The 18,066-nt window shown below is 41.5% G+C and overlaps 1 protein-coding gene across 32 annotated transcripts in view; it reads left to right on the top strand.

Moving 5' to 3' along the window:
- ATXN1 (ataxin 1) overlaps positions 1-18,066 on the top strand; it is a 383,486-nt gene that overhangs the window by 565 nt on the left and 364,855 nt on the right. For 26 of the 32 annotated variants that reach the window (XR_004495922.1, XR_004495923.1, XM_033512068.1 and 23 more), the window contains exons 1-2: positions 61-483; positions 3,104-3,248. The exons of 5 other annotated variants lie outside the window; for them this stretch is intronic. The gene's annotated coding sequence lies outside the window, so the exon portion shown is untranslated. Of the gene's footprint in view, positions 1-60; positions 484-3,103; positions 3,249-18,066 lie in introns of those variants that run through there. One more of the 32 variants, XM_033512060.1, reaches the window with a different exon arrangement.

Here is an 18,066-nt window from a genome sequence, read left to right as displayed (position 1 = left end):
GTTCCTCCTCCTCCTCCTCCTCGCAGGGGCGGGGACGGCGGCGGGGCGGACCCCGCGCTCGGCCGCGGCGCAGCCGAAAGTGACACACAGCTGTTGGCAACAGCTGGATGCCCCCCGTGCGGCGGCAGCCGGGCCTCGGGGCCGCCAGGCAAAGGGGCGGCATCAGAAGTGCCCCTCGGGGAGGCCCGGTGCCCTTCGAGGCAGGTTTGCTGCAAACAGCAAGTGCCAGGAGACAGGGTTCGGTGGGGTCAGCGGTGCCCGGCCGGCCGGAGAGCCCGCGGGGACGGCCGGCTCACTGGCTGCTGGCGGTCCTCAAATGCTTCGATTCCTCCACGAAGGCTTGTGGTCAAACCTCTGCAGCCTTCACTTACTGCTCTCTCTAGACTAGCAAAACTACTGTGCTGCAACACATCCATTTTTATTGCGGTGGTGCTGGTAGTTGTGGCTCTTGCCGTTCGTTCGGTCAGAAGACGAAAAAAAATGGTAAAGCTGTTTCCCGTGTTTTTCTCTTCTCTTGCTGCCTCTGCCTAATGCTGTGACTGGGAAGGATGAAGAGAAATAGAAAGAAAGGAATGTCTGTATGACATGAAGACACAGAGGACTGTGGGAGTTGGGGGAAGGGAGTCTCACAGGGAGACCAGAAGGATGGAAGGTTAAAGATTGGGGAAAACTGATCTGCATATGTGTATAGACTTCTAAACCATTCTCTTGTGGTCTCAAAGTCTTGATAAGTACTGCATGTCTCATTTTCCTCTTTCACCTGCTTCCTCTGTCTGCTAGGCTTTTCCCTATGAAGATTCTCTCTCTCCCTTAGAAAAAAGAGCAATGCATCATTTGCAGGAGAGACTTTCACAAAATTCTTCAGCCCCTCTGGTACCAAACATGAACCATAATGAGAGCACTTAGCCCTAAACTCAGGCCCTGATTGCCCATATCCAACCTTAGCTCCATTTGATTTTTTCCTCAGTAGTTTTCCTCATTCTAATGGCCTACACAATTCTAAGACATGCTCTCAATAAACCCTACTTGATCCTTCAGACTCTCCAGATTAAATTTGGTTTAACATGTTCAGATTAACTCAAGTGAAACTCTAGCAACACCAGCAGGATGACACATAAATGTTGCTTTTCAACTGAAATGATGACAAGCCCTTAACGTTGACCTGAATTCAGTTAGGTCAGCTAACTCTGTGCCCAAATGTCTTTCAGCTTGACTCTCCTGTTGGTCTGGAACATTGTGTTAAACCTGATACTCCAGCCACTTCTGTTCTGAGGGCTAATCGTAACTTTAAACTCTGGCCCAGTGACCTGAACTTAAATACTAGCCCAGCTAAGGGTGTCAGTGCTCAATGGAGCCCTGCAGCACACAGCCCACTTAGTAGTGCATTTAATTTCTCAGACCCCTGTGGACCTGGAAGATGAACTTCACCTAAAACCAAATGTAGTCCACCCCATCATGTTTCCTTTCCTTGCCGTGCCCAGCACTCCTGAGTGTCTTGTGGTGTCTGCATGAAGGGTTAGCTTGCCTGGCTTTCCAGTCATTACACAAACTCCTGTATTAAGGGCAGAAAAGCAACATTTGGCTGTCCCAGAACTACTTGCAGATATATTTAGGAGTTCATCTTTTTCAGCCCAAATGGAAGACTGAGGACTTTGACAGACTCAAACTCTAGCTTTTTGGTCTAGCTGCAACAGCAGGTCTTTCAGGTTTCCACTAACTTTCCACACCAATGTCTCAACAAAAGACATTGCATTTAGGTAGGGTTCATCATGCAGCCATTGTTTGTACTGCTGATTCAAAGTATCTGCAGTACAGTTTTCAACCTACTCTGACAGGCTAACACATCCTCTTCTGTAAACCCAAAAGTGATGCTGGCTATTAACAGATCAAAATATATCCTGTAAGCTATGCTGCAACAGTCCTACTATTGAATTAGCACACTCAATTTAAGGTGGCAATCCCAGTAAAATTCAGGAATAAATACAATTCTCCAGCCCATTCATTCCTATAACTGAACTGTATCACTAACCCTATCACAAGAAAAAAAAACCCTACTATTGAAGGATAAATCCTCAAAACTCAGTTTTACCTTACATCCCTTCTAGCTTCCATCTAGTCCCCATCAGATCTTTTTCTGCTTTGGTGGTCCTGACAGAATCTAAGGTATGATTTTCCAGTCTTAGGAATCCTTACCTAAATCCCAGAGAAGTGATACCTCATCATTTGCGACTTCCTCTAGTCCATTCAGTCCAGTGTCAACACAGGCCTTTATTTTTGTGTAGCATAACTTGTGACATGTAGCATGACTTGTAACAAATACAGACCTCCAGCTCTTGGGTGCATGATCTTATGACTGAACTGTGGCTGATACAATTCTACCGGCACCAGGCTATCTACTTCTTCAGCAGCCCTCAGAAATAAAAATATTTTCCAACCATATCTCAGTCTTAATCATCACTTTATGTTTACCCAAAGAGAACGGTGACCTCTGTCATATGGAAATTAATTAAAGACCATTTGAACACTTTAGTGATCATGAATATATTGTATGCTTCTCTCCTATACCATATGCTAACTCCAGATTTTGGGCTAGTCTTAAGCCAAAGAAGGTTATCACAAACAGCCTAGGAAGGGAGTTCTTTCAGATTCACCCATTGTGAAAATGTCTGGGACTGGCTGGGGCTTGTGATAGGGCTAGGTTTCTGCAAAGCTTGAAGAGCGAGGTTTAGCTATAGAATCTGTGGGTACCACAGAAAACTGAGGAATCTAGATGAATTCCCATGAGGATTAGCCTGGAGTTAGCTTGAGTTATGGGACAGCATTTACCTGGCCATGCTGGATGTCTGGCTAAGTTTGCAGTCAGACTAATGGATTTTAAGATTGAAAGGCATGGACTGTACAGCATTTATTGTGCTGAAGGGAAGTCCATGGACAACTTCACCAGTGTAATTTTCCCAGTTGCTTGAGATAATAATGTATTTTGGTGTGTTTTGGTGTTTTGAGATGGGTCAGCTGATGACTTACTGCTAGGGATGTGGTTGTGGCTTTGGAATGCAAGCGTAGCAGAAAGAATTGTATTTCCTATATGCTGCAAATTTTGCAGGAGTGATGCCACTGATGAAAATGTGACAGTTTGGGAAAGAAGTGAAAAAGGAGTGTCTAGACAGAGCATTCCTGGGAGAGATGTGAAACTGAGGTTCCTAAACCCATGGAAATTTGGAAATTGAACCAGAGTCACCCATGTTTTGGTGAGTACCACAAACAGTAGATCACTGTAAAGGGGCAGTATTGGTCCTGTAGGCAGCTCTTTTGGTCTTCTCAGGATCTCAGTTTTAAATCAAAGTAGAATATAGGCACCCAGGTCCTGCTGCAGTCTTCTGCATCGCTGGGAATCTCTCCTAGGTATTGGAGGTATTGTTGCTGAAGGGTATTGTAGCTGAAAATTACCTTCTATGTAATTTTAATGGTTTTAAAATATATATCTGAAGCTATAAATGCGACAGTGATCTAGTGTTTCATTTGGAACCTAGTAACATGGCTTAATGGGAGGAAACCCCAAAAGCTATCAGTCACAATTAATTGGTTTTACTCAGAGATTTTGTGTTTTTGCTGTTGAGGTAGGATAGAATAGACAGTTTTCCAGTTTACCAAATGTTGCCATTCAGCGGTATCAGCGTAACTGTAATATCATGCTTTTTATTTATTTATGAACACCATATGCCTGTCATGTAGGAAACCAATGGATGTTGTGTGTTCATTCATTAGGTTTCTGGAAACAACAAAGACCCGTGATTATATTGCACACCAGTCATTCTTGCTAGTGCTTTATTTCAGTAAATAATAGTGGTCTTCAGAACATTCACTGCACCATCAATTAAATGTGTCTGGAATTTCTGTATACATATACAAATACAAGTAGTATATATGTTTACATGCACATTTTATTTGCTAACACTATTATTAGAATGCCTGGGGCCTAAACCACCATGATTTGTTATGCAGGGCTGAAAATAAAAGTAATTATTTCTCTGTTAACCGAATAAGATCATCAGTTTGGCCAGTGAGACATTTCTGCTGAAGTTCCATAATGCCATAGCTCCGTGAAAGCATTCAGCTAATAACATTAGGCACGGCTTTGTCTGCTAATCTGTGCACTTCCACCAACCACATCCCTTTTCAGGGAAGCACAGAATGTCTAACCTTTGCTCTGCTGAGTGTGTGCTACATGGGTGATACTTTGACTTTGTCTAGGGGAAGCATTAAGTAGTCAGTACACTCATGTTCCAACAGATCACAGTGAGAGAAACTTGGAAACCTCATCATCTTCTCACTCTTCTTGCTGATCTACAATCTCTATCTAGGCTAAGTTCTTGAATTGTGGATTTCTGCTAAAAGTTTCCTACATGGGGAAGCTTCCACCACCTCTCTCTTGACAGTGTTCCCATTATAACAGATTTCATCATAGGATTCTTTTTTCCCCCTGAAACATATTAACATTGCTGTATTCCAAAGTCTCTTTTGTTACGGTATCTGAGCTCTAAGCCACATAATCTTCAGCTATGAAAACATCTTTTTTCACAATTAAATCACCAAACGTTGACCGCCAGGTGTAGTTTCTGATGGGAATACTTTTCCCTTTAAAGGGCAGTGGAAGAGGTGACACAGAATTTCAGCGATCCAGCAAACAAAATTCAAAGCTTGTGGAACTGTAGATTTAAGACACATTGCCTATCTGCAGGAAAATAATAGACATGTCAGGGGAAGCAGGGGTGAATGATGGGTGAAACCAGAATTTTGAATGCATCCATAAAATTACAATGCATGCCATGCTGGTAGGGGAACATGAGAAAAAGGTATCTTAGGAAAAAAACCCAAAGGAAAGGGTTTATGAATACCAGATCATGAGTGCTATACTGAACAGTGCTGGCCAGTGCTAGAACAGGTCAGAAGGTAGAATGTGGCTGGTGCTTGGCATGAACTGAAGTTGTCCTATGATGCTGTAATGGAGGGAGCACTGATGCCAGAGGCTGAACCTGCAAGATCACAAAGCTCTCACACCCACCATGTGACACACTCAGGGTTAGAACAATGATTCTTAATGTTGACAACAAGCAAGGCAGTTGTGTCAGGGAAGCAATAAATTGGGATTTGCAGAATAGCTAAAGCTTAGAAATTGGACTGTGAAACATCAGAGTCTCATATAACCTGTCCTGATCACAGGCAACTAAGAGACAGACATTTAACAAATCACAAAATCACATTGATGTTCTGTGTGGCATGATAGCTGAATGACTGCCTGCTAAGCACACTCCCGTGCATCTTTAAAATGTTGTGCACCCACCCTACTCAGCGGGAAAACCAGTGCTTGGACCTGTCTGCTGAGCCATATACACATAGCCCGGATTAATAAAACATGTAACTCACTACTTGCTTGTATTTTGTATGCAAAAATAGGAGTCTGGTGCAAAGAATACTGCTGAGAAAAAATTCTCAACCAGTCTAAATTGGTGAACCACTGCTAAAAGCAAAGAAATTAAACCGAAATACATCAGGTTGCATCTGACCTGAAGTCAAATAAGTAGGAGAAAAAAGAGAAGAAACAAATATGGGGATGCTGGTGAAAGACAGTCACTAAACCCTTGCCAGTTATTATTACAAGGGATTAAACTGGCAGTCGACAAGCTGTATGCCAGACATCAGCCTCATAGAGCACTGCACATCTCTTAGCAGAAGTAGGTTAGTGGAAAAGATATGTGGATACATGGGTAGAAATGCAGAGAAGAGCTCATTCAAACACGCTTTAGCCCTTAGTCCTTAGTGAGAAACTGATCACATGAATGCTGTAGTACTGCAGCTCTGGGCTCAGGAATAGCCATGTCAGTGGCCTCGTGCACTCTCAGCCCTCCAGAGGAGTGACTTGCACTTTCCTGTCAGAGAGCTGGAAGGTTCTAATTTATGGCTAGAAAATATCACAGACTCATTTGTCAAGTTCAACCCAACCCAAGATATATATATATATATTTTAAGTACTTAGCTCTTCTTGTATTCCTTGTACCATGGAAAGTGAGTTTGCAAGAAAATTTGCTTTCACCTCACTGCTGAAGCAATTAGAGTCCAAAATGTCCCCTTGACTACTTTTTCATTAAGATGAAAAGAGAGGTTTCAGTGTTCTTCAGCACTCAACCAGGGATGTCTGCTAATCACAGCATGAGCAAATAAGAGAATTGCTCCAGAGAACTCTCCTCTCCTTTCCTTTGGAGGTATCTGGGGCACAAAGACACGTAGAGGAAAAGCAGATGAATTAAATTTGCGCTCCATCTTCTCATGGCATCTTTTGCTAGGGATGTGGAGGAGTTCTTCATGTTGTGACTTGGACAATCAGACTAGAGCTTGAGACTTTCTTTGCAAGGGCTGAAGAGAGGATTTAGGATGGAAGATAGACTTTTGCTGGAGGTCATCCCATTTATGCGCTGTCCTCTCTCTGGATAGACAGTGTATTACCCATACTGTACATGAGTTGTGTCGTAGGAGAATGTAGCTTGTTTGCTAGCTTAACTGTGTTTTCTGATCCAAAGATATCATGTTGCTGTCAAGTATTTTTAGTCTAATCTTCTTACTATCCAGTTTACTTTTCAGTCTTCAACTGCAGGTTTCTTCAGCTAAAAATAGCTGCAATATAACAATAGCTTTTAGGTGGTTCTGCTTGTTGGATTTTATGTGATTTGTTAAAAAAAAAATAACATCATGTGATGGTCATTCAGTGCCTTCATTCCAGAAAGACCTTGGAGAGATTTACTACCCTGCGCTGAGTCTCACCACCTGCTGCTGTGGTACAGCCAGCGCTCCTCTGTAACACAGCATTCCTCTTCTTCAAGGACTGTCAGATCACATTATCTTAGCTGGTTCAGAGAGGTTTATTTCCTGCCTGCTTTCTTTTTTTTTTTGGTAGGTAGAAATGAGGTAAGTTAGAATTTGGCCCAAACACTGAAGTGGAATAACCCTCCATCTTCAAAAGATCGTGGACACTTTCTTCACACCCTGCCAAAAGGTCAGGATCTGTGTAGTACGATCCCTTGGTAAGGTGACACCTGCAGGTATACAGCACTGCTCCCATCTTCCTGTGATATCCAAGCAGAAGTGACTCAGAAGGGAGGAGCTCTGCCTGCACTGAGTCACCATTGCTTTCTATATTTACCCTACAAATTTGAAAGTCAAATTCTGTCAAAAATTTACCTGTAAGTTTAACCTGTAAGATTCTAGCCCCAAGGGCTACAGCTTCAAAACTATGCAGCAGGTTGGTTTTTTGGTTGTTTTATTTTGCTGTACAAGTGGAAGTTTGAGCATGTTATCGCTTGACTAGTGGAAATTTCATCAGTGTAGCATCTACATACTTATTGCTGCAACCCAGTAAGGTAATGTGAGGTTTCTAAGTATTCTTACTGCCTTTATTGTCCTCAGTTGGAAAAGGCATGACTTTTGCCTTTAAAAAGAAGTAAAAAAACACAACCAACCAAACTCAGGCTTTGTCATGAGAATAAAAATAGTACTGTTTGGCTGGTTTGTCATGTTTGTCCCTTAGTCTTAAGTTTCACAGTTCATATAAGGTGTGAGGTTATGAAGTAGGACACAGAAAGCATGTTGTGCTCTAATGCCTCCATTTTCACCTCTAGAAAGGACTTTGCTGAGAAAATACAGCTGCGAGAGTGTTAACAGTGCTGTAGAAAAGATATTATATTGTCCTTTGGTAAGCCATATACAAGGATCAAACTGGATTTAATTCTACCAAAGAATTATTGTGGCTTTGAAAAATGGACCCAGGCAACATGAAACAATTAAAATTTCGTATTAATTAAATGTAAGAATCAGGTATAGTGCTTGGATTTTTTAAGACATGAAAGGTAGACTGTATTTTGAAATGTAAGATAAGCATCCTGCCTACCCAATTAGCATTTGTCAAAATCTGTTAATTTTCACCATTTATCAATTAATTTTAAAATTAGAGTCTGAGCAATAATTTTTCTGAGATTTGCTCAATTTACCAAGATCTGTTATGAAGTACAAGGTGACATAAAGAGATCCACTTGCTAACCTGACCCTGGACATTGTCTTTTCACTGGGAGCTGCAAGTATGTTGCCATGCACTGTGTCCCTAGGGAATTTGGGAAAAGGTAAGGATATTGCATCTGCTGCAGGCAAGTGTGTGGGACTTCAGTGGATTTGTGCAAAACTGACCTGCTGTCTGATCTGTACATATTCTACCATTTGAATAAGGCAGGACTAGGTAGGATTGCCTCACTTCAAAGCACAACAGTCATTTCAGGGCCTAAAATGCAGTATCATTAAATCAGAATTAGCAGAAACTGCATTCCTGCACATTGATTTTACTATACTGGCTTGCTGTCTACTCTCATACACAGAATGTCATGCATTCCATATTAAAAGCAGGTATAGTAAATGAAATAATGAGACACCAACATCTTGATATTAAAGCATATTATTTTTAACCACCCTGGGAAAATTCTTGGTCATTTCAGTCTATCAGCTATTTCCTTGTACTTATTTTTCTCTTTTCATCTTTGAAACTCAATCAGGAAATAAAATACCAACATAAATAAATGAAGAAGAAGGTTTCTCAACACCAATAAGCTAGACAAAAGAAACAGAACACTAGAGAATGTTTATTTATTCATGACATCTTCATGAATGCCATACTTTGGAGGGAATGGGAGATTTTTGTTCATGTTTGACTCTCAAGCATGTTAACAGGTTTTATTAAAATGGAGGGGTGGAGGGGATGCAGCTGGCTTGAAAACTATATAGACCCTAAATGCAACCAGATTAGAAGTTCATGGGAAATACTAGTGAGTAAGAAGAGTAATTTAAATTTGACATTCTATGCAGGGGATGGGAGAATATTTTCATAATCTTACTTAAATGGAGGAACTCTTTGTGAAAGGATGCATAGTTGTATACTAGAAATACAGTTTGTTCTGGGGGATTTGTTCTGTTCTCCTCCCTCTTCTCTAAAGGCATCCTTTGTAAGTTTACTAGTTTTGTCTGTGCTGTCATCCTAATAGGCATCTTGTGAAACATGTGAAAAGGCCCCTAGAAAGTAATAGGGTTCCTTTTAATGAGTTCAGTACATACACAAGTGTTTTCAAGATCTCAAAGTATCTCTGCGGTTGAGATCCATACCGCCTGTCTCTGTGACTGTTTTGAGTTAGTGTGTAGCACAGGGAGTTCTGCCTTGGGAATTCTCTGTACTGCCATGACCCTGGCATGCATCAGGAAAACAGTCCTAAAAGTGAAATTCAGGAATTATGCAACAGTTTTCTCATCTCACTGACTAAGAATTGACAGCAAAGTATGAGAAGAGAGAAGCAGAGGAAAACAACCCCCTGGACTGGCAAGGGTGTAAATTAAAATTTCAGATCAGTCCCCAACATGTGAAATTTCTCAGAGCCCAGTCCTTGCAATACATTGTGTAATTTCTCTTACCACAGAAGCTCAGGGACTCAGGTGGTGTCCAGCAACCTTAAAGTCTACATGTAGCAAAGCCACGCTGCACGTCAGATCAGATCCAAGAAAACAGTCACTAGAGTCTGTTTGCTGTTTGGTCTGTCTAATGTCATGTCAAGTTATCTGATAGCAGTTCTTAAAATGCTGGCAGTTTCCATGCTGTTAGGCAAATGAGGCTTAAAAGAATTAACATATATATATGGTCAGTGAAACAATACAGAGCAATATGTGGGCTTATTTTTTTTGTAAATATTTTTCTGTCCTCAGGATTCTTTTGCATTTATTTACATTTTCATTATTCTTTTTGAAACAGCATGTGCATTAGAAAACAAATGTCAGATAACCCTATATTGCAGTTGTCACCCCACTAACAAACAGCCACCTTGAGGGTGAGGGTTCCCTCTCAATACAGAAAGAAAACATAAAGAAACTAAGATTTTACAAATTCCTCACCCATGCACAGGGGGACATGAAGACATTCTTTAATATAGGACAAGTCTAATAGCATTTAATTTTACTAGGAATATTTGCTTTAAGACACTGTGTGAGTAAAGAACATAAATATCATGCCAAAAATCCAGCTGTATTTTCCCAGAGCATCCCGGGCTAATGCGCTGGAGCTGCTGCTGTGGGTGCTGATGTGGGTGAGAGGTCATCAATTTCCTTCGCTCTCTTTGCTACGCCCAGAAGGTGAGTTGTGTCTCACACGACTTCTGAGGCTGAAGATCAGATGGAAAGTAGTCATGTCAGCTCCAAGTATTTTGTTGCCGATTTTCTAAATGCCTTATTTCAGCTGTAACTCCTTTGCTACCATGAATTTCCTGTATTGATGAAAGAGAAGAAAAGCAAACCCTAAAGTCTGCAAGTCAGAGGCTTGCTGAGCATATCCTTTGCTCCCACATCTCTGTATGGCTTTGCTGCTGTTTTGGTTGGTGGTTTGGTGGAGGGTGTGGCTTGAGCTTTACAAACCTAATGCTTCTCTTGCATAAATAGATTTCTCTTCTCCAAAATATCACATGATAATTATCATAAATAAATAAATGAATAAATCTACATTGGAGAGTGACCTCAATCTAAAACCTCCCATCTGAGTTGGCACAGGTAACTGTGAAGAGACTCTTAAAGACCAGTATTAACAACTTAATTGCCTATGTAAGCTTGGCAAGGTCAGGTACACTGGGATTTACAAAGGCTGATTTCATAAAGAGCTATGATTTATATCAGTGTCTAAAAAAGGTGTCAGCACCCACTGAACCTTTACCCTTGAGTGGGGCAGTCAGAAGCATGGGTACTTTTTTGCCTCTTGCCCCAGTGCTAACAGACTCTTGCACAGCTGACAAGACAGTGAACAAACTTTTCTGTCAGTCATGGCATGGAAAAGATCACTTTTCTCTATCAAAGAACTGTTTTCATGAAACTTGTACAATCTTAACAATCTCTGAGGACTGACCTCCCTTGCTGCATTTGGTTGACACTGCCAATGCATTTGTTAGTTTTTAAGCAAAGGAAAAAAGTAGGTGGACTGACTGCATACATTTGAGGCCACTGATTATAAAAAAAACAGGAATGTAAAACCAGAGAGGAAATACAGACCTGTTGTGGAAATGCCCTCTCACTTGGCAATGGGTGTTTGAAATGACTTTTGAAATGTTGTTTTATGTACTCAAGGAAAAAAAAAATAAAAGAGAAAGCAAGCTCAAACATCTCCTTGGTGGTTTTGAGCTCCACCAAAGTGCAGACAAACTCACAAAGCCCTCTGAGATATCTACAACCTATCAAAAACTCAATCCACAAAGCATGAAATTTGCAAAACTCCAAGGAGGCTGTGGCCATGCTGGTGAGTTCAGAGACTATGCACAAACATAACCTGGACTTTTCCAGCATGTACTGCACGTAGGGCCTAACTTTTGTGATTGACATGGCCAGAATAATACTTTGCAGGTGGGGTCTGGTGAAGTGTGAGCACCTTTTATTTTCTGTTTTTGTTTAATATGGACACAGGAATCAGCCAGCACTGCCTGTTGAAAACAGCAGTTTGGTTTGTGGCATCATTTTTTTCTAACCTTGCTTTCTGCTGTTGGTGGTGGCGAACTTCAATATCTGAATGCAGAGTTGGAGCCTGTGAAATTTCTCAGTGTAGCAGAGGCTTGGCCTGTACCAGGGAGGTAGAAGAGCAGTAAGAAGATGGGAAAACAATAGATTTCTTTTTAGAGTTCCTAGTATTTTTTTAACTAGTGTAGAATACTTATGAAAAGGGACCTTTGTCTAAAATACTTGAACGTTACATTTATTGTTTTACTCTGTAAAAACACATTTAATACAAACAGGCAAACAAGAAAAGCCTGACAACTTTGCCATTGTTAGGAACGTGGGGATGCCATTGCTGATTAGAAGCAAAACTACATCCAGAAAATATTTGTTGCCATAGTGACCATATTTCATTGATTCCTTTTTCTGCTGTACAGATCTGATTTAATTATTTCAGATATTTATAAATAGCTTCCTGCTTGCCAGGGCCAAAACTAATGGCTACAAAGTAGAGTTGCAAAGACTTTGGATGTGCAGCTCAGTACGGTCAGATGGAGACCCCACTTAAGCAAAGCAGTCAAGGTGAGCACGTGGTTTTAAGCACCGCATCTCTTTCCGAAGAACTGCATGTGTGCTTAAAATCGTACATGGGCTGAAGTAGTCTGCTGCAGCTCACAGCAGATAGTGAACATTTCTATTTTAAACTGTGTGGTTTGTTTTGATTTAACTTTCATAAACTTCAGTAGAAATAAGTCCTTAAGTACTTACAACATTAGTCATACTAGGAGTGGCCATTTGCTTACTCTGTAAGCATTAGAGGAAATATGGGCATAAACACCTTTCATAGTTTCATGTTTCTTCCACTAATCCTTTGCCTCTGTGAATCGTCCTCTGCAGCCCTCTTCTCTTTATTTTTGTTTATACTAGTGCCAGGGAAATGGTTGAAACACATGCATTTTACAACTGCCTAAAGGGGAATTCTTCTCTAAGTGTGCAAGTTGAGTATGCAGTATGTGTAATTTCCAAGTTCAGGTGCCTTCAAGAGGAAATGCTCTTGAAAGCTTCATCATACTCAGGTGCCAAAAGTCTTGCAGCTACTCTTCATTGTTTCCTTAGAATATGAATTCCACATCCTTTGACTCTGTATTCTCAGGTCTTAATTCTCTCTTTTAAGTGCAATCACAGTTTTGTGTGAGAAAGAGGAAAATGGTTAAAAATTTACAATTCCTATTGCTTTTCATAGGTTTTATCCCCTCCAGTAAAGCATGGCATATGCAACTGGTTCTCTCCCCATTTGGTACATCAGAGGGCATTAGCATGTAGTCCAGAGCAAAAGGATTGCAAAAGACAGCTGAACCTGGAGGAACAAAAAGGGAGAATTCCAGAAGCAGCTTAAAAATTACACTGACACAAATTGCCATCTGCAAAGACAAATTATCAGAAAACTGGTTAACGCCTCTGACATCATCTTTATCCATACGCATTCCACATATTTTCAGAACATTGTTTGTACCAGACATTTGACATCTTTCTAGCCCTCTGCACTCAGACTTTCCTAAAATATGCAAATGTGCATTGCAAATCTGTTTTTGTCAGAATCCAGGTGGCATCTTTGCAAAAAAAGTCAGATTTGTTTTTTAGTTTTTAATGCTCCTCAGCTTCCCTGGGGTGCCAGTCACACTTCCTCCCGCCAGAAATTACATGGTCTTTGCAATTTTTTTAGACTTATGAAGAGTCAGGCTCCAGGTCCCTCAGACTTGAGAGGCCAAGGTCTTCAGAATTCACTCTTTCACCTGCTCTGTGAATCCACGGGAAACAGTCAAGACATCCTGAGACTGTATCTGGAGGTATCCCATGGCAATGCCCGGTCTGAAAATGTCTCTCTTGAAGCTGGACAGGAGAAAGGTCTCTTCTTGTGACATTTCTTTTGGAATATTCATCAGCTAAGGAGGCCTGGTATCTACTTTCCTTACTTACCATGTGTTTTTGTGGGCAGCTTGCCCTCCATTTTACCCTGCTGAAGTATTCTGGGATATGTTACCATGGTCCTCTTCCATGGAGTGGCTTTTCAGGGAGGAACAACAGTCTTCCCAGACCTGGGGTTAAGGCTAGCAAAGGATGACAAAGCTTGCTGTGTCCTGGTCCTCTTGTCTCATGGGATCAAGGCCAACAGTGTCTCCCACAGCAGTAGGTTTCCTGGGATAATTAGATGATAATTGTGAGCTTTTCTGTTCAGCAATCCCCACTGTAGTTTCCTCTCAGTACAGTTGCATTGAAGTTAGTGGGAGATTGTTCAAATAAATAAGAAGTGTCTCAGATTTTAACCCACTAAGTCCCTGTCTTAGAGCAGCGATGTCATGACAAAGAGATGCCTTTGTTCTGATGTTGTATTTAGCAGAGATCTGGAACTTTTACATCCCAAACCCATGCAATTAGTGCAATAGAGAAAAGCCCTCTTCTATGCGTCTCACAACACCTCTGGGCGAGGAAGGGCCCTTTTGTGTCAGAAGCTAAAACAGGCAAAATCAAGGAAAGGAGGCAGGGAAAGGCATTCCTCTGCCTTGGCAAAACCAGAAAAGGAGATGGGGAAGAACCCTCGAAGGAGGGCTCAGACAAGTACAGAAGGATTAGTCTGTGATATACTGTACAAGGTAACCAGAGCCGAGCCTGGCAACAGGCAGCCCCGCAAAGCTCAGCTCCAGTGCTCTGTGTGCAAGGGGCTGTTGTCCATCAGCTCCAGCATGACCCTGTGCAGGCTGTTATCACAGCTGTTGGAAACTGTTATGTCAGTGTACCCTTTCAGTCTCTTCAGGAATAGAAGATGCTGTGCTCTTTTGGACTTTTTAATGCCCTGCTTAGTCTGGATCACAAGTTAGTGAGACATTGATAATTTTAACCATGTACTATACAGGCCTATTTGTTTGTATTCCTGAGGTGTGCTTTTTGTTTCTGGCAAACACTTCAAGAGGAAGTTTATGCAGAAAGGAGCTGGAATAATTTCTCTTTCCTTACATCTTTATCGTTCTCTGCTAAACGTTGTCATGTCATCACTGCATTTTTTTTAAAAAAAACAAACTTCTCTGTATGAAGTTTCCTTTTGACTCTGTGTCATTTTTTCCCCAATAATTTTGTAAAGGACAGTGTCATTTTGGATTTTACCTTCATTAAAAATGCTCTGCAATTTGTGCTCTCAACTTTCACAAATACACTGCAATGCCAATTTTACAATTGTGTTCCCTGCTTTTCTAGCCCTGCTGCTGTTTGATTTTCAGAGAGAAACAGAGAAACTAAATATTTATATGAGGAAAACTGTATATGTATAATCAATAAATGGAAAAAACAGAGAAATAATTCCACCTCTGCTCTTTAAGTTTCAGTAATGCTGCATGTCAGCTGTTTCAAAGAGAAGTTGTACCCTTGTCCCAGCTTCATCCCTTTAACTGCTTGTACTCCTTTTAGACTCCTTTGCATAAAAGAAAAACTCCCATTGTGTCTCAGAAGTTCAATATGATATGGAAACCAGATAGGTTGTGTTGTTTTTTTTTAAATAAATGTCTTTTGCCCAACTTTAGTATGGCAAGGAAATTTGATTATCACTTGTTGACAGGTATGCAGGTCATGTCAAGTGTTTCTGACATGTCTATTTTAAGTTAAGCTACAATTTGTATTTTGATTATGACAGAGTAAAAAATACTTGGACAACAGATAGTCTTTGCCTGTGAATGAAAATTAGAACATGTAAGTTGTGGTCAGACAGGCTTCTATTAGGGAGATGAGGCTTTGATTGGGTCACTGCCCAGAGGTGCTAATTAAAAAGAAAGAAACAAAACTTCATATCACCCTTACTCTCTTTGAAACAAAAACATCAGAGCAACACAGGAGAAATAATATGAAATGACTTGTGAAAGGCAACTGGAGATTTTCTGCTTGCCCATTTTGGTCAAGCGATAAAGTATCCATCTTCTGCTTAACTGTCTGTTTTATTCCACAAACCTGCATTTCTGCAGCATTGCAAGATGCTTTAAGAGTGAAATACCCTGTGGGTCCTGGGTCCTTTGACTCTCAGCAGTGACTTAGTCAGAGTCAGCAACTTAGACCCAGATGGAAGCTGGTGTGAGGTCAGGAGCAGGAGTCCTAGCTGGCTTGCCTGTGTGCTGGAAAAATTCGCCCCCTTCATGCCTTTTAGACTCAGCAGCAAAAGGATCACTGCACAGCCCTCTGCAAGCCCCCAGGTCTGAAACTAAGGGTTATGTCTCTATGTGGGGTCTGTAATGTCAGGAGCAAAATGAAGAGCCGGGTTAGAAGCCATTTACTGATGCCAGTATTTGAGAACACAGGCTCATGAGAAGTGGAATCCAAATTTTGCTAACAAGGGCATTAGACTTGAGAGTATCCTCAATAGAACAAACTTTCAAACAAGCAGTTGTCACGTAAAGTCTGGAAGCAAGGAGTGTGTTGGTCAATACTCAGTTCTCTTCTTTTGGAAGCAGACTGGTTCTTGGAAGAAAAAAGTTGTCAGAGGATTTGAATGTTTCTGAAGGAGGGGGATGCTGAAATTCTGCTGGATTCAGTGTCTGTTTGGTCTTTATCCAGCTCTGAGCTCAAAGGCAACACTTGTGATAATACACTTTCTTCACCATAGAGACAAATGCACCTCCTGAGGGAAAAAACAGTTGCTTTGACATTTCAGACTGGGAAACCTGTCCTTGACACATGCACAGGCCCTGATACATGGTGTCTTGGCTTCGCATGCTTACGGCTGTCTGGGAGGTTGGCACCGTCCCTGTTCAAAGGCAGTGGCATGCCAGCACTGCAGTGGTGAGGTCCCCAGCGGAGATGTTTGCACTGGGAAGGCAGCAGAGCATAGCAAATGCCATCTCTGTCATAGGAGAGGATGTTCTCTGCATTAGCCATGGTGTTGTGCACTTGCTCACCCGTGGTAACGTATTTATGTTAGCGAAAGCCCCAACGAGGCAGGGGAGAAAAGAAGCGGAGCTTATGTTATGTTGTGGCTGCCAGCAGTCACAAACTGCACTGTGGCAGGAAGCTGAGTGTAAGAATCAACTGTTTTCAGACTTCTTCTAGGAGCTGTAGTCTTGATTTGCAGAGCTGCCAAAGACCCACAGTACTTATGCTTTCAGCTGGATGGGGGAGTTGTTCTGGAAATCTGTCCAAGGGATTTAAAATCAAGCTCCTGGCTAGTAACAGCACTGTATGACTAAATATTGGTGTCCAAAAGAATAGATAACACAGATAAAGTGACTAGGCACAGAGGTGACCATGCTAGAACATAAATCATTAATATGAGAGATAAGGTGAAACACAAATAAGGGGAATATTTGTATTCCACGGTATTTCTCCTGTGGTTCTGCAGCCATAGTCCCCGTTTCATAACACTGGCTGGCCAAGACTGTGTGAAAACTCAACCCAAACAAATGTACTCTTGGCTTCATTGGGGAGGCTCTGATAGTTTTGGAGAGTTCAATACAGCCAGCTTTGCTGCCTGTGTGTGCTTCTTCACCACGGTAATTCTCCTTCAGCGGAATAAGTGCTTAGTGCCTATCTGATTATAGAGCTGAGGTTATGGGCCCATAAAACCAGAGGACACCAAGAGATAATCTCTACATGCGCAATCACATCCAAACACAAACTATGCCATTAGTATTACTTACTTTTAAAGCACCATTATCCCTGCATTGTTCTCTCTCATTAACAATTAGTCATTCAGACCCTTGAGAACTTTAATATGATAATCCCTACAAGCTCATCAGGCAAATCTCACACGGTCGCGATGTTCCATGCAAGATTTATAAGACGGAACTGGCTGGATGTGAATGTGGGAGTAACGGTCCATAAGCAAATGTGACATAAAAAGAAGCCAGCCAGGAATGTTGCCTACTGAACTCAGAAAGCCTGGCTGTAGTGGGAGTGCTGTTATTTCAAAATGGCTTTTCATCTTTTGGGGTGGAAGGGAGTCATTTTGTCATAGGAGAAGGAGCAACTGCATAATGTCCATGGTATTTACACACTGGTCAATGAAAGTCAGCCCCTGCTTTTGAAACCGTGTAGCTGTATGCATTTTCTATTTGAATGCTGTGTTTAGAGAGCCTGTGCTCCTCCACTCCCTCCCCCTTCTTTCCCTTCTTTTCAGCAAAAAGAGACCTCACCAACAAAGAGAAAATAGATTGAAAGCTCTCGCATCCAGGCTCTTTCAAGCAAAGCTTGAGAGAGACTTTGGCACATAATGTCTCTAACATTATGTTCACTGCCCTTAGAAAGCAATAACCCAATGCATTCTGCTGGCAGTTAGCAAGTGCAGTGATTTCAACACAGATGAGAGAAGAGAGGACAAAGAAAGAATATGCTTAGAGCATCCCTTTCACTATGAACCTAGGGGCCAGCTGGAGTGTTTACAAAGCTCTAAGGCCAGCCAGCAGGGAGTTGCAATAATCTAATTTTAATTATGTGACAAAAGCATGAAGAATCATTTCAAGGGCTAACAGAGGAAAAGGGTTGCAG

The sequence above is a fragment of the Parus major genome, chromosome 2, assembly GCF_001522545.3.
Source record: "Parus major isolate Abel chromosome 2, Parus_major1.1, whole genome shotgun sequence".
In the NCBI taxonomy this organism is placed as follows: domain Eukaryota; kingdom Metazoa; phylum Chordata; class Aves; order Passeriformes; family Paridae; genus Parus; species Parus major.
This window is presented reverse-complemented; position numbering and strand designations above follow the sequence as displayed.